The sequence below is a fragment of the Prionailurus bengalensis genome, chromosome B3, assembly GCF_016509475.1.
Source record: "Prionailurus bengalensis isolate Pbe53 chromosome B3, Fcat_Pben_1.1_paternal_pri, whole genome shotgun sequence".
Lineage (NCBI taxonomy): Eukaryota > Metazoa > Chordata > Mammalia > Carnivora > Felidae > Prionailurus > Prionailurus bengalensis.
In genome coordinates this window covers 103,097,021-103,113,688 of record NC_057355.1, presented here as the reverse complement: position 1 = coordinate 103,113,688, position 16,668 = coordinate 103,097,021, and the positions used below count along the sequence as shown (strand labels likewise).

At 42.9% G+C, this 16,668-nt stretch overlaps 1 long non-coding RNA gene across 2 annotated transcripts in view; it reads left to right on the top strand.

Annotated features, from left to right (window-relative positions):
- LOC122469123 overlaps positions 1 to 16,668 on the top strand; it is a 75,472-nt gene that overhangs the window by 3,036 nt on the left and 55,768 nt on the right. For both annotated transcript variants that reach the window (XR_006293386.1, XR_006293385.1), the window contains exon 2: positions 8,075 to 8,193. This is a non-coding gene — a long non-coding RNA (uncharacterized LOC122469123). The remainder of the gene's footprint in view (positions 1 to 8,074; positions 8,194 to 16,668) is intronic.

Here is a 16,668-nt window from a genome sequence, read left to right as displayed (position 1 = left end):
GATGGACACTTAGGCTGTTTCCATATCTTGGCTAGTATAAGTAATGCAGCTGTAAACATCAGGGTATATGTATCCCTTTGAAGTGTTTTTGTATTTTTTGAATAAATACTCAGTAATGTGATTGCTGGATCATAGGGTAGTTCTATTTTTAACTTTTTGAGGAAACTCCATATTGTTTTCCAGAGTGGCTGCACCGGTTTGCATTCCCACCAACAGTACAAAAGGGTTCCTTTTTCTCCACATCCTCGCCAACACCTGTTGTTTCTTGTGTTTTTTATTTTAGCCATTCTGACAGGTGTGAGGTGAGTGGCGTTCCATGGTGTAATGGTTAACACTCTGGACACTGACAGGTGTGAGGTGATATCACGTTATAATTTTGATTTGCATTTCCCTGATGATAAGTGATGATGAGCGTCTTTTCATGTGTCTGTTAGCTGTCTGTATGTCTTCTTTGGAAAACTATTCTTACCTTCTGCCCATTTTTTAATTGGATTATTTGTTTTTTGGAGCATTGAGTTTTATAAATTCTTTATATATTTTATATACTAGCTCTTTATCAGCTATGTCACATGCAGATATCTTCTCCCATTGTGTAGGTTGCCTTTTAGTTTTGTTGATTGTTTCCTTGGCTCTGCAGAAGCTTTTTATTTTGATGTTGTTCCAATAGTTTATTCTTGCTTTTGTTTCCATTGCCTCAGAAGACATATCCAGAAAGAAGTTGCTGTGGTCGATGTCAAAGAAGTTACTGCCGGTGTTCTCTTCCATAATTTTTATGGTTTGAGGTCTTACATTTATGTCTTAGTACATTTTGAGTTCATTTTGGTATATGGCTTAGGAAAGTGGTCCAGTTTCATTCTTTTGCATGTTGCTGTCCAGTTTTCCCAGAACCATTTGAAGAAGAGATATTCTTTTTTCCCATTGGATATCCTTTCCTGCTTTGTCGAAGGTTAATTTACCACATGTTATGGGTTCTTTTCTGGGCTTTCTATTCTGTTCCATTGATCTATGTGTCTATTTTTGTACTAGCACCATACTGTTTTCATTACTATGGTTGTGTAATACAACTTGAAGTCAAGAATTGTGATGCCTTCACCTTTGTTTTGCTTTTTCAAGGTTCCTTTGGCTTTCAGGGTTTTTTGTGGTCTATACAAATTTTCAGACTCTGTTCTAGCTCTGTGAAAAACCCTGTTGGTATTCTGATAGGGATTACATTAAATGTGTAGATTGCTTTGGGTAGTATAGACATTTTAACAGTATTTGTTTTTCCAATCCATGAGCATGGAGTGTCTTTCCATTTCTTTGTGTCATCTTCAGTTTCTTTTATCAGTGTTTTATAGTTTTCAGAGTACAGGTCTTTCACCTCTTTGATTAGGTTTATTTCTAGATATCTTATTTTTGGTGTAATTGTAAATGGGATTATTTTCTTAATTTCTTTTCCTGGTGCTTCATTATTGGTATATAGAAACGCAACAGATTTCTGTACATTGATTTTGTATCCTGTGACTTTACTGAATTTGTCAGCTCTAGCAGTTTTTTGGTGGAGTCTTTCAGGTTTTCTATATATAGTGTCATGTCATCTGCAATAGTGAACGTTTCACTTCTTCCTTACTGATTTGGATGCCTTTTATTTCTTTTTGTAGTCTGATTACTATAGCGACGACTTCCAGTACTATGTTGAATAAAAGTGTTAAGAGTGGACATCTTTGTCTTGTTCCTACATTAGGGGAAAGGTTCTCAGTTTTCCCCCACTGAGGATGATGTTAGCTGTGGGCTTTTCATATATAGCCTTTATTATGTTGAGGTGTGTTCCCTTTAAACCTACTTTGTTGAGGGTTTCTAATCATGAATGGATGTTGTACTTAAAAAATGCTTTCTTTGCATCTATTGAAATGATCATTTGGTTCTTGTCCTTTCTGTTATTGATGTGATGTATCACTTTGATTGATTTGTGAATGTTGAACCACCCTCACTCATAACCCAGGAATAAATCTCACTTGATCTCAGTGAATTATTTTTTTAATGTATTGTTGGATTTGGGTTGCTGATATTTTGTTGAAGATTTTTGCATCTCTGTTCTTCAGGGATATTAGCCTGTAGTTCTTTTTTTTCTTTTTTCTCTTTCTTTCTTTCTTTCTTTCTTTTTCTTTTTTCTTTTTTTTTTTTTTTGTAATGTCTTTATTTGATTTTGGTACCAAGGTAATGCTAGCTTCATAGTATGAATTTGGAAGTTTTCCTTCCTTTTCTATTTTTTGGAATAGTTTGAGAAGAATAGGTATTAACTATTCTTTAAATGTTTAGTAGAATTCACCTGTGAAGCCATCTGGTCCTGGACTTTTGTTTGTTGGGAGTTTTTTGATTGCTGATTCAATTTCTTTGCTGGTAATTTTTATCTCCATTTTAAAGATGAGAAAGCTGAGGCACAGTGTATTCAATATGACCAAGATCACAACATAGATCAAGTGGAAAGTACATCAGGGTCTGAGAAATAAGTGTCTGGAAATGGGATATTTGCCATTCAGTAAGTTGAGGCAAAGAACACAACAGAAAGAACTAAAGAATGGAAGGAAGGAAGGAAAGAAGGAAGGAAGGAAGGGAACAGAGGGAAAGAGGAGGGGGAGGACATGAAGGAGAGAGATGTGGAAAGAAGAAAAAAAAAACACTACCAAGAACACATCACCAAAAGTTGGTAGATTTTAAAGTTGGAAGGGGTCATTCAGAAATGGAATTGACCACAAGGTGAAATGATCTCTGAGAGAACAAAGGAGGAGAGTTGCTCTGTGGATTCATGTTTTAATTCTAAGGAATGGTTTTCCTGTCTCATACTGGATTGTGTCTGGCTAATAGTATGTATGAGAAAGCCTCTGTATGTGCTTGACCTATATCTTGGAGCTTTTGGGTTTTGGGCTAGAGAAGGAAGGGATTTTGTGCTAAAGAATGAAGAGGATGTTGGAACCAATCTCTGCCCAGCCTCTTTTGCGGGGTTGGAGCCCCAGGGAGGAAAGAATGGACTGTCTTTGAGAAAGCGTTGAGAGAAACTGTATCAGGCCCAAGATAAGACAAGAAACAGTCCTCCCTGGGAGGCAGCCATTCCTTCCCCTTCTGCATATACTCCAGGCTGTGCTGGCTCTTCAGGGATTTCCAGAGCAGATTCCTGGGACAGACATTAGGGTTCTCACTAGGTTCTCCTAGTGTCACTGAGAGTTCTCTCAAGGAGATAATGGACCTTTCCCAAGGGATGGGGCAGATACTGCCACTGACGGCGATGGCACACTACTTTCTTTAGCAGAAGAACTGAGCAGGGGAGAGGCTGCTCATGTAAGAACAAGACTATGGGGAGCTTATAAATAACCTCGGTGGGACAAAGGAAGCCTGGTTTGAACTGGCCAGCTGGTGGTTATGATGTAAACTAATGATGCAATCACACATGTTCTATGTTTTGGGTAATGACTTCACTCAGTAAACCAAAATGGAAAATTGGAAATGTGGTATTGTGGTATAATCTCATGAATACAATGGGATCGAAGGGTAGAAATTAATGAAAAGTCCAAATTACAGTTTACCAAAAAAATATATAGATACAGATAGATAGGTATATTTAGTATGTATATATATATATACATCTATAAATAACTCCAAAAATAAGATATTTTTAAATATTTTATTTTATTTTAATTGTATGTTATGTTATTTTTTGAGAGAGAGCATAGCTGGGGAGGGGCAGAGACAGAGGAGAGAGAGAGAATCCGAAGCAGGCTCCCCACTCAGCACAGAGCCCAACTCGGGGCTTGATCCCATGACAGTGAGATCATGACCTGAACTGAAATCAAGAGTCAAACGCTTAACTGGTTGAACCACCCAGGCACCCCTATAATTTTTAAATGTTTAAAATAAATGTGTTTGGGGCACCTGGGTGGCTCAGTTGGTTAAGCATCCGACTTTGGCTCAGGTCATGATCTTATGGTTTGTGACTTCTAGTTCCACATCTGGCTCTGCTCTGACAGCTCTGAGCCTGCTTTGGATTGTCTGTCTCCCTCTCTCTGTCTGCCCCTCCCCTGATCTCACTCTCTCTCTCAAAAATAAATAAATAAACATTAAAAAAAACCTTTAGGGGCACCTGGGTGGCTCAGTCAGTTGAGCATCAGACTTCAGCTCAGGTCATGTTCACACAGTTCATGGTTTCAAGCCCTGCATTGGGCTGTGTGCTGACAGCTCAGAGCCTGAAGCCTGCTTGGGATTCTGTGTCTCCCTCACTCTTGCCCCTCCCCTGCTCGCACTCTATCTCTCTCTCTCTCACAAAATAAAATTAAATAAAATAAAATAAATAAATAAATAAATAAATAAATAAATAAATAAATATTTTAAAAATGTAAGATGGGTTTCAGGGTTCTTATAAACTTAGAAATTATGTCAAGCAACCCAAGTAGACTTATAATGTGAGCTACTTGGGATCCTATGATGTCCAAGAACAATGGATATGTGATGTATATAAAACTGTATTGCTAAGAAGGAAATTGGAGGAAGCAAACATTCAAATTTAGAGTTTAACTTGGACTGTCCCTCCCAGCACTCTCCCCCTCACTTACCTGACCCTGGCCACAAGGGCCTGCTAGCTCTTCCTCCTTGATTATAAGACTCACTCCAATACAGCATCCTTCACAGATGGTTCCCTATATATGGGATTCTTTTGTCTTTAGGCTTGCACAGAGAAGTCGCTGTGTGTTGGGGATGAATCACTGTGTGGCTAGGAATTAGTTATGAAAATATAATCCTTTCTCTGAAGAGGGAATCTGGCAGCCAATTTACGTGAATGGGTCATCCATAGTAAATGACTAACTAATGGACATTAAAAAAGAGTTACCCACAGGAATGGCCTTTGTCTCTTTAAGAAAATGAGTAAACACATAAGTCTTAAGACTTTGAGTCATGAGGCCTGTGGCCCAGCAACGCACCACTTCCCTTAAGGGGTTAGCTGCTGGGATAGCCAAAAGAGTTGTTATAGAGACAAGGGATGAGTCACCCTCTTCCCTTTCTTTCTGGTTATCTTGAGTCATTTCAGAGATAGATAAAGCTCATGCCTCCCTACTTAGCAGGCTTACATCTAATGGTGGGATCAGACATACTTTTGGCTTCACCTCCTTACTCACATGTCCCCTTCGGTGCCACTTTAATGCTTCTTAAAACTAACAGAAGGATTTTGCTGTGTTCAAGGTGTGCCCAGGGAATTTATAACTTCTATACATGCAGTAAAAAGGACTCATTAGTACCCAACCTGAAGCCTTTACAAACTCTTCCAAGATAAGTGTAAAATGCAATCTAGGGGCATCTGGGTGGCTCAGTCAGTTGAGTGTCCAACTCTTGATTTTAGCTCATGTGGTGATCCCAGGGTTGAGGGATGGAACCCTGCATCTGGCTCCAGGCTGAGTGTGGAGTCTTCTTGGGATTCTCTCTCTCTCTCTCTCTCTCTCTCTCTCTCTCTCTCTCTCTCTTTCCTCTGCCCCTCTCCCCGGCTCTCTCTCTCTCTAAAAAAAAAAAAAAAAAAAAAAAAAAAGCAGTCTAATAAAATCATTAAAAACATCAATGAGTAACTTCTATGTACAGATCACTGTGCTGTTTGAAATCAGGGAGAAGCCCAGTATTAATCCTCAGATAATAGGTTGGCTGATTTATACAGGTACAGAGATTTTAGGACCATGATGCAAAGGCAAGACCTTAGGAGAGGCAGCTCTCCCGGATGGGGAGGCTCAAACAACAGATGCTCTTCTCACAATTTTAGAGGCTGTAAGTCTGAGATCAAGGTGTCTACAGGCTTGGTTTCTTCTGAAAGGCCTCTGTCCTTGACTTCTAGATAGCTGTCTCCTCCCTGTGTCCTCACGTGTTCTTTCCTCTGTACATGTCTTTGTCCAAATTTCCTCTTATAAGGATACCACTCTTATTGGAGTAGGGCCCACCTTAATGACCTAATTTTAACTTAATTACCTCTTTAAAGACCTTATCTCCAAATACAGTCATTCTGAGGTACCGAGGGTTAGGATTTCAACATACAGAATTTGGGGAGACACACTTCAGCCCACAACAGAGAGCGAATGGGAAGGAACGGGGAGAGGACAATTGTTACTTTAGTTGGTGTGGTCAAGGAACATTCCTCCAAGGAGGTCATGTTTGAGCTGAGATAACAAGAAGGGGGCAGCCATGTAAAGATCTGAGGGAAGAGGGGACAACGCAACGGAAACAAGGGCTGGAATAGATTATCTATTGCACGTCTCCTGCCCTGGAAGCCCTCTCCTTGCCATACTCACAGGGCGGCTCCCAGCAGCTATGTTAGCACCTCATGACCTCTCACCCGAGCCAGAGTTGATAGAATCAGGAGTGAACTATTGAAACAAGCTGAGCACTTGGAGTCTCTCACCTGGGAGCTGGGATTTCAGCCCCTGAGAGACCATCAGTCACTTGGTACGTGTGGCTGTGAGACAAGACACACAGAAAGGTCTAAAGTACTTCAACTCCTGGTTCCAGGCCTTTTCAGAGGGCTAGTCTCATTTCTGCATTTGGATTTTATATGTCACTCTTGCCACCACCCCACCACCCCATGGCTTTTAAAATCCTTTTTTCTTCTTGAGCTTCCTGGAACGGGTTTCTGTCACAAGCCACCAAGTCACACCCTAACACAGAATGTAGGCCCTCAGGGAACTCCCCCGGAGAGTCTGCATTGATTGTGGAAGCCTGCATCCTCCATGTGTGCTGCTCTAGAGTTGCACTGGAGAGAACTGGCTTCTGGTGATGTCACCATAGCTACTGCTGTTTGATTCCTGTTCCAGGATGTCTTCACTTGAATGCACACTGCCCACCCAGGGGCATGGGAGACACTCTACTATTGGGAAGTCTTTTCTGGGAACTTGGCCTTGGGTTGCACTTTCTCTGCTAGGCAGCCTGTCCACTGTCAGCTCAGGCTCGCTCAGATCCACAATTTTCTGATCTTCATCCCTAACAAATCCCCAGGAGTTCTGGCCTCCATCGTGCTATATTCTGCTTCCCACACATCCCTCAACAGATTCTTTCCTCCTCTCTCCCCCACAAATCATGCTTTCCCTCACAAAAAAATACATTGGGCCTTTACTGAAGCTGAAGCAGTCAAAACACACTAACTGCAACCTCTCCAACCCACTAGTCTGCCAGGTTGGGGAAAGCAGAGGTGAGGAGGCCAGCTGGAAAGTGCATCTGACCCTGTTGATAGGCATCGCCTCCCTGGAGCCCCAGAGCTCTCAGTGCAAACAGAACTCTGGACATTGCAGGGTGGTGGCAGGTCAGGCAGAGCAGGACTGACAGGCTCTTGCGGAGATCCATTGGCAACATGCTGTGCATATTTTCAATGCGTTTGCTAGTCAGCAACCGTAAATATCTCTGTGGAATGAACTGGGGAGATCTGGTTTGTGCAGAAAATAGGAGAATGTGAAGGAGGATTTTCCCCTTTCTGAAACTTTGTAGGGCATGCCATGTACTCTGAATGCACAAGGACAGAATCAAGGTCATGAGCCTTGAAGAGAAGCTTAGAGGCACCTAGTTACAGCTGACTGTTTACTATAAACTGTGGAAGTCTGTTGCCCACAAAATCACATTTTAAATCATATCAGAGCATGAGGCAGCAAATGGTGATAGGTATTTCTCAGGGGAAGGCTAATTCCTTCTAATCCAAATTGTAAGTCAAAGCTCTCCAAATCCCTTATTATCATTAGCTGTAATAACTCTGATCATGGGACACTCAGAGCTACCTGCCCATGATCCAATCAGGAGTAGATGTCAAGGGTCTTACAATTAAACAAGAAGCTTCTGTTTGTTCTACATCTAGCATTGAACTGAAGGTGGGGTAGGAATTAGGCCATGAAAAGTACAGTTCATCTTTATAGAGATGAGAGTGGGCATTATAACCTTGAAGTTAGTAAAAGCCCTTCCTGGGGGCAAAGAAAAAGAGCTGAGGGATTGATTCCTCTGGATGTCTTCATATAAAAGCAAGAAAAGTCTACCCACTACTGGTATAGCATTCCAGGAGATTAACTGTTATTTATTACCTCCCTTTCAGATAAACAACAGTTTCAACTATAACCATTATCACTACCCACTGCTCATCCTGCCTCCGCTGCCAACTTGTTCATCACGTCATCAGTAAGGCATAACCTGTCTCCTGTAGAGGACACACAGGTAAGACATGTTTCCTGCCCTCAGGGAAGTCCCGACTGTTGGGTCAGACACCCACATACATAACTACGGTACAGTGTAATGACTGCTGGAGCAGCGGAACAGGGTGCGTGCTATAGGAGGATGGAGCAAGGGACAAGGTATTCTTCCAGGAAGTGCAGAAAGATGGGGGAGGGCCAATGGAAACAGCCTGACCAGATCCAGTGAGGGCCAAGTGTGCCCATGCGGGCAATGGGAGAGAACACTTACGTTGGTTTATTGTGCACCAGAGCTCTGCCAGGCGCTTTCTATCACTTAACTCCCTCATCCTCACAACAACCCTATTTTCCTCCATTTTGCTAATAAGGAAACTGAGGCTCACAAAGTCAAATAACTTGCTGAGAGTCATACAACTAGGAAGTGGCTGATGTGGGGTTTGAGTCCATGCTGTGAACCGTGGTGCTATTCTGTGCTGCCCGAGAGAGCTCAGGGAAGTGTAGGGGGAGGTGGGTGCGCTCTAGTCAGATTCTGGCCATTAATGCCTATGCTTTATTATTTTTTTAAGTTTATTTATTTATTTTGAGAGAGAAAGAGTGAGAGGGGGAGGGGCAGAGAGAGAGAGAGAGAGAGAGAGAGAGAGAGAGAGAGAATCCCAAGCAGGCCTCGCACTGCCAGCAGAGTCGGATGCGGGGCTCAAACTCACGAACCATGAGATCATGACCTGACTGAAACCAAGAGTTGGATGCTTAACCAAATGAACCAGCCAGGTGCCCCATGGGGACCCTTTTTAAACAGACATGATTAGATATATCTTTGTTTTAGAGGGATAAAGCACAGGCTGGATGAATGATGAATCAGGGGAAAGAGGGGCCAAAAGGGACAAAGAGACATAAGAGACTATTGTAAAACTCCGAGAGAGCATCCAGAGCGGTGGCAATGGGAGAAGGAAGAGGTTATCTCCATTTGTTTACCAAAGAAGTTTTAGAGCTGGATGGCGAATACCTGGCATGTATCCCACCACCCACAGCGAAGCCAGGAACTGAGGTCAGATGCTGGTGAGATCAGAGGCTGCCTCAGAATCCTTCCCAACACAGTGCTCTCAACATAGTAGTAGCAACTACTAATTGATCAGAGCCAGTATATTACATGAAACCTATTTGCCATCCTTTGTTGGAAGGGACATTTCAGGTGTGAACTCTAATAGGACTCAATGGCACATGGAATGCCTGAATGAGGAAAAGAGGATAGTCACAGATAACTTTCAGGCTTCTGACTTGGGTACCTGAATGGAAAGTGATGTTATTTGTTCAGACAGAGAACAAAAGAGAAACGGGTTAGGAGGGAAAACCATGAGCTTTGTTTTGTAGATACTCAGATCTCAAATCTGAGATACTCAAATACTCCTTGCGGGGTGTGGTGCCTCCCTAAGATTCTCTCTCACACAAGAAAGAGAGAAAGAGAGGAAGAAAGAATGAATGGAAGGAAGGAAGGAAGGAAGGAAGGAAGGAAGGAAGGAAGGAAGGGAAAGTGTCATTGAGGTGTAGAAAGTGAATGCCATCTCCCAGAATGAATAGAAGGGAGGAGGGCTAAGGATAGAACCCTGGGAACCCCAATCCCTCAGCATTGTAAGGAGAAAGAAGAGAGCACTGTCTGATAGGGAAAGAACATTAACAGATGGAGGTAGTCAGGGGTGTTAGACACTGAGGAGAGGTCAAGAGCAATGTTGAAAGTTGCAGTGAGGATTTGGTAATGGGGAGATCCTTGGTGCCCATCTTGAGAGAGCATTTTCAGTAGTATGGGTTTGGTAGGAACCAACTTATGTCGTTCAGTGGCTGAAAAGAAGGTGACGAATATAAAACTACTCTGTCAAGAGCTCTGAAGGCGGGGTTAAGGGTGTAAACCAGAGCATGAGCAGGAAGGATCAAGTGAATAGGAGGAGATGGAAGTTGAAGAGGGGAGGCAGCAGGTACACACAGAAACAAGAAGAGATTAATTAAGAACTAAGAACAAGGAGGAGTTCTTGGAAACAACAGACATTTATCACAGAGTGTAATTTTACATTTATTGGTGTGATTCTTACCACGAGTCCAAGGCTCTTTTTTGGTCACTATTTTATCCTCAGGGCCCAGTAAAACACCAGCCACTGAATAAATATGCACTCCATAGAGTGAATAAATGGCTGCATGACATTGCTTCTTCTTAGACCTGAAGGAAGGAGTCACTGGACTAATGTTCTTGGTAGTAGGGGTTGGAGAAAATCATTTTTAGCTGGTGATAAATGAATTCAGCAGAATTCATATAAAAGCTATACCAGAATTATCACTCTTTTTTTTTTTCAAAGTTTATTTATTTTTTGAAGTGGTCCAAAGTGGGCTCCATGCTGCAGCAGAGAACCTGATACGGAGCTTGAACTCACGAACCGTGAAATCATGACCTGAGCCAAAGGCAGATGCTTAACTAACTGAGCCACCCAGGTGCCCCTAGAATTTTTACTTTTAAAGGCAAAGAAAGAGAGGGAAGGCAACGGTCATTATTTCCTTTAAGAAATACACAAAGTCATGTGAGGATTTGTGACATCAGTAATTAGTGATGGAGGTGGTACTTTCTTTATAATTTTCTCATTTCCAGAACTAACAAGGGGCACCTCAGTGGCTCAGTTGGTTGAGGGTCCAACTTTAGCTTAGGTCATGATCTCATGGCTTGTGAGTTCAGCCCCATGTTGGGCTCTGTGCTGACAGCTCTGAGCCTGGAGCCTGCTTCGGAATCTGTGACTCCCTCTCTCTCTGCCCCTCGTCTGCTCACACTCTGTCTCTCTCTTTCAAGAAACAAAAACAAAAACAAACAGTAAGAAATAGCACCCAAGATACATACAGAGTAACCAGCTCAGTTTTCTAGCATTTATCTGGTCAGCAGAAGCTTTCTAGAAGAAGTACGCTTAGAGAAGCACTACTTTTTAAAATATAAGTATGGCCAAGTCTGGGGGAAAAAATGTTCCTTCTGCTTGTGTCTTTTTTTCCCCTTGGGATTAAAAAAAATTTTTTTTTAATGTTTTCCCTTTGCCATAGCCTGTGAGGAAGCACAATTATATAGCTGTTTGCCAAAAAACACAATAGTGGCAGTGACATCATCAATTTGTGCCTCTTTATAATTAAGATGAGATTGATATGAAAAAATATTTTTATTCCTTTAATGATACTGTAAATTCTATGTTATTGCTTCTGCTCTTTCTCATCTGCTTATCTGCTTTTTCTGAAGGGTAGACACTTTAATACATCAATCATTTCCAGGCTCCTGAGTTATTTTAGACAGCTCTCTCTAACTGTGTCACTGCCTGTTCCTCACCACCTCTTTATATTTTCAAACGTCAGTGAATTCTGGGACAGGAATCAGTGGCACCTCAAGGACACAGAGCAGGCCCTAGGGTCTCAGACTTCCCACTTCTAGAAGGGATAGAACCCCTGTTCCTTATGGGGATTGTATGGTTGAGTGCTAACTCCTTTATTCTCTTGAAACGAGTATGAAATTCTTAGAAGACAAGTTTGAGTGAGGAAAACCCAACAAAGTTTTGACTCAGAGGTCAGTTGGCCTTACAGAGGCCTCCAGCTTCAGTCCTCCCAAAGCTGGAGAAGAAGCAGAGTCCAAAGAAATGGGTTCCTTGACCATTGTTCCCCAAAGCCAATACCCTATAGAGCAGATGTGTTAATGCTTTGGGTTAGGCCTCTGGCTGTTTTTTTGTTTTTTGAGAGAGAGAGAGAGAGAGACAGAGAGTAAGTGGCAGAGGGGCAAAGAGAGGGAGACACCAAATCCAAAGCAGGCTCCAGGCTCTGAGCTGTTGACACAAAGCCCGTCATGGGGCTCTAACTCATGAACCATGAAATCGTGAACCGTGAGATCATGACCTGAGCCAAAGTCTGACGTTCAACCCACTGAGCCACCCAGATGCCCCTCTTTGGATGTTTTTTAAAAGATGGTGCTGGCAGTTCCCCCATATTATCACAGTGGAAATCAAATCATGTGCTTCTGTGTTTGGACATCAGGGCACCTCCTATTCCTCGCTCAGTGGGTTTAGAGTCGTTTGTTATGTGCCCAAACAAGAGTATCTCTGGGGAAATCCCTTCTTGTCCTGCTGCTACAGGTAAGCATGTCCAAGCATTTAGAAATAGGGCGTTCTCACAATTTTAGTGCACGTGGGGAAATCACAGATGGAACTCAAGCCAAAAAGCACGGTTTATTGGCTGAGTTGGCAGCAAAGGCTCTCACCACCCAGGAGACTTGCCTCAGACAAGTATGGAGTCTTGAATCTGGGTGTAGCCCCTCGAGGTAGATCAAAGCTCCAGACTTGATTTGAAGTCACAGGGAGCCTGGGCAGTTGAATGGAAGCAGTGGATATTCTGGCGCTAGTCAAAGCCGTAATGATCTGCAGTTCAGTCCTCTGTGCACTAGGGCATGGTAGAGGAGACAGAGGCACTCTGGGTGGGATTGTGGGCAATCCTATATTCATATTTAGGGCCCATATTCATAAAGAGCCTTAAATTTGACCTTTTGTGCTATCTGCAGGTGAGGTTATGAATTCAGACACAACGTTATACTTTCAGGAGGGAAATAAAGACAATGTTCATTATATAATTTTAATTTTAAAAGCACAAACATTAAAAATACTATGATTTTGGGGCACCTGGGTGGCTTAGTTGGTGAAGCATCAGACTTTGGCTTAGGTCATGATTTCATGGTTTGTGGGTTTGAGCTTCATGTCAGGCTCTGCACTGACAGCTCAGAGCCTGAAGCCTGCTTCAGATTCTGTTTCTCCCTCTCTCTCTGTCCCTACCCCGCTTGTGCTCTCTCTCTCTCTCAAAAATAAATAAACATATTAAAAAATAGTATGATTTTATTTTCATTTATTTACTTTTTAAGTAGGCTCCACACCCAATGTGGGGCTTGAACTCACGACCCTGAGATTAAGAGTTGCATGTTCTACCAACTGAGCCAGCCAGGGGCCCCAATATACTAAAAATTTTAAATCTTGTTTAGCCATGTGCATGTTTTCTTTTTAGTATATCAGGAGCCTCAAAAGTAGAATTGATCTGCCTTCCCTCTGTTTTCCTGCTAACAAAGGGGCTTTTAGTGTGGATTGAATAACTAGGAGCCATACATTCTGAATAATACAGGCTTATGGAGAGTTTACCAAGAGAAACAGTTCTACATCCTTTTCCTGGGAGTCACACATCCCCTGTTCACCTTCAGGAGGTGTTGACCACAGGCAGCCTCTCCCTCCTGTGTCGGGGTTGCCAGAGTGACAGTGGGGTACACACAGATCCCAGGAACCTGAGACTCAGCTTCCTCCCATGAGTGGCTTCCTTCCTTGAGTGGCTCCACCCATCTACTAAGCACCTTGGGTGGTGGGGAGACCAAAATGTTAATGGTATATCTGGAAGAGAGCACATGAAAAGAGACATAATAATAGTGCTGGTTTCTCCCTCTGTGTGAGGGAAAACAAATCTCATGAGGATTTATAGTTCATATTTTGCCACAGAGCTGAGCTCTCACTATCCCCAAGGCCTTTGAGATGAAAGACGACAGTAACGCTCATTTCTCCCTTGGCTGTTCACACATCATCAGTCACTGAGGCTGCACCTCAAGCCTTTTATCTAGAAATACATTGAGGTTAATGAATTCAGAGTATCAAAATAATCAGCCACAGAGCTTTGGTGTTCAGGCCTTTTAGTTAAACAGTGTAAGGCCCAGGACACCAAGAATCCCCAGTGAAGATAGACAAATAGGCAGTGATATCTTGGGGGGGGGGGGGGGTGATAGGAATGACAATCCCTTTTTAATTCGATCCAACAAATGTTCATCTAGGCCTCCTCGGGGTGAGCACTGCACTGGGTCCCAGGAGGAGAAAGAATTTGCTTCTTGTCTTCAGAGACTTTATGGGCAGTTTGGTGTCATTCAGACTTCAGGCTTTGAAGTCACTGAGATCGGTGTGTGAAGGTGCTTGATGGAGAAACTGTCACATACAGGACTTGAGTAAAGGGTGGTTCCTTTTCTTTTATGCCAGCAGTTTTGCTCTCCCCAGCCCTCTCAAGGACTGGCCGCCTGAGTCCCGGATCCTGGCTGTGTCTCCGCACTGTGCTACCAGAGCTGGCAGAAGCCAGACACCTTTTTGGCCCTTTGTTCAAGTATGCTCCTTATACCTCCACACTCAGTGTTCCTTCTGCTCTCCAGGATGCTTATCTGCAGCCCAAGCTGAACCTCCTAGATGCTGCCTGCCTGGATTTCTCAGATCCATCCCTGGTCTATCCTGTCCTGATACCACCTAGCCTGGCCTGATACCTCTGGGCTATGTCAGTTTTACTATTGAAATAATCTCTGATATCTCCAGCTCCAGGCAAGTCTGTCTTCTTAAACCTTACCTTTGATTATGTTACATCTGCTCTGAAACCATCAGTGACTCCCATGGCCTCTGAATTCAAATGAAACCTTAGCCTGAGGGTCTCAGCTTGGCATGATGTAGCCTAGCCCACCTTTTAAGTTTCATCTTTCTTCCCACCAGTGTGTAACATACCAGCCTTAGTGGCTCTACCCTCAGTGGACCAATTGCATTCCTTGAATATGTTCTTTCCTTCTTGTGTCCTTTGCTCTTGCTGAACTTTGATGGAATTTCAGCATAGGAAGTTAGAGGAATATGGAAAAAGATGACTGAAGGAACATGAACAAAGACATAGATGGGAGTGGGGAGTGGAGACCAGAGAGGGGACATGTCTGGTTACTGGACATTGGGCACTTAGAATTCCAGAATCATAGCTCCTAGAAAGGAAGCTAACTGGATCATCTGGTCTACCCCTGGCCTTCAGGCTGGAAAAATATTTTCGTTTCCATTCTATAAATTAGACGGTCAAGGCCCAGAGAGTTTAAGTGTGTTTAGACACACAAATTGGGGTCATCCTATAGAATCCTTTAAAGCCAGATTAAAACGTATAGTAAGTTCAGTCACTGATGGGGAATATGGAAAGCTCTCACTGGGGCAATGACATAATTAGAACTATTTGGGGCAGTATTTTCAAACTGTGGGATATGGCCCATTAGTGGGTCATAAATTTAAAAATGTCAGAGTACAGCATTGCTTTGTAAGTTTTATATGTGTGTACTGGGTTGTGAAGTAAAATATATTTCTTATTGAGTATCATGGCCAAAAAAGTTTTAAAGCCCCAGTTTTAGGAAGATTTGTCTGGTGGCAAATCATAGGCTGAATTATAGTTGCAAGGGAGGAAACTTGAGGCAGGGAATTCTAGTTGGGATGTCATAGCCTAAGTAGACAGTAAGAAGGATCTAGATGGGAAGGAGAAGCCATGGGAAAGGAAAGGAGGGGAAGGCATGAAAGATTCTGTGAGGTAAGAGTCTCAGGATGTGAGGATTAAGATTGTGGGGGCTCAGAGGGAGGGGAAAAAGACAGTCAGGGTTGACTGAAAGTCATACTCAGGTGCTTCCCAAGGAGGGAAGTTGGGTGAAGGAGCTGGTTTGAGGACCAGCATGAAAGACAGATGGAAAGACACAGAACCACCATCAGGTATTAGATCAGTCAGGTTCCCACTGAAGAACCCACTGAGATGGTTCCAATGCAAAGACCTGAAGGAAGGGAGGACTTCCAGAGCTGTTGGCAGGCTGAGGGGAGCCAACTTGCATGATGAGGAACCCTAGATTAACCACAGTAGGAAGTTCTTCCTGTCAGATTCCTCTGCAACCTAAGCTTACAGGGCACCACCTCTCTACTCTTCTACCCTCCCACCCCTGAGATGAGTCCACGACTGCTCATTGGTTTGTCACTACCATTACTCCTACTGCTGCTATTATGTCTACCCTCACCATCACCACAGGCAAACTTCTATTGAATCCTCATCTTGTGCCAAAGGCTTTACATGTGTGATTTCATTTAATCACATTTACCTCTTGAGTTGGTCCTATCATTATTCCAACATTACAGATAAAGAAGTAGAAACTCAAGGACACTTAAAAACCAAGTTCACACAATTAGTAAGTGGCAAAGCTGTAATATAAAGCCAGGAAGTCTGATTTCTTGACCACTCTTAATCACTGCAATGCACCGCTGATTACTGAGAAATAGCAGATAACAAAGGTAGCAAATGACAGGGCAGTTAACCAGAGCGAAACTTAGTTTATAGTAGCTGGTGATGTCATACTTTGATGCAAGTAGGACCAGGCATCTTGTGTTCCTGCATCCCTAATTCCTTTGTAGAAGCTCTAGTGGGACTTGTTGGTTTAGGTTTTATCTAGAAAATCATCCTCCTACTCATCCACTGCCTCAGGGTTGGATACTAGAGTCATAATCTCCAATTTCAGACAGGGGAGGGATTGGGTTGCCCTAGTTGTCTGACTGTGGCCTGTGCAGCCTCTTCCAGAAACTTCTCAGATTTCACTCTGGTTAGGGCCTCTTGGTTGCCTTTTGGCCCTTGTGCTCTGAAGTTGTTTGAATCTAATCTAGGT